This window comes from Asparagus officinalis, chromosome 5, assembly GCF_001876935.1.
Source record: "Asparagus officinalis chromosome 5, Aspof.V1, whole genome shotgun sequence".
NCBI classification, from domain to species: domain Eukaryota; kingdom Viridiplantae; phylum Streptophyta; class Magnoliopsida; order Asparagales; family Asparagaceae; genus Asparagus; species Asparagus officinalis.
This window is the reverse complement of record NC_033798.1, coordinates 107,427,318-107,427,933: the sequence shown is the minus strand read 5'-3', so window position 1 is coordinate 107,427,933 and position 616 is coordinate 107,427,318.

Sequence of the window (616 nt, the reverse complement as noted above, 5' to 3'; positions counted from 1 at the left end):
TCTTTTTCCTTCACAGACAAAATCTATACAGTATATTGGAAAATGAAGATCACATTGTTTTGTGTGCATATATTGCTGTGTAAAAAGGTTCTACAGGTTAAATTATAAATTTATAACTCTCAATTTTTGTCATGACTTTAGAGTTTTGATGTAATGACATGGTCCTGATATGGTATATACCAAAATTGAGATTCCAAAGTTAATAGCCACTAATTTCTAAAGCAAAACGATATAATGTAATAAGAAAAACCCACTCTCTAAGCTCTCATTTTCATTCATAATTATATTAACTAATCCATAGAAGTTTATAACAGAAGATATAAAGGAGATTCAGTATAAACCATAACAAATAAAACTGTATATAGAAAATTCTCTTCTTAAAAATAATAGTAAGACCTCATTTCTCGTTCTAAAAAAATATAATCTTTTTCAATGCTAGGGACCCAGTGTTCTTTCAACTTGCGATTTGCTGCTAATAATATATTTCGTCTATTGGCTCTCTCTTTCCACCCTCTAAGGTTATACTGACTTTTTTATAGCTTTGTTTATCGATATATAATCTATAAATTAACATTCTTTTAAGAATTTACTTTTCTGAAAATATTCTAATTTTGAG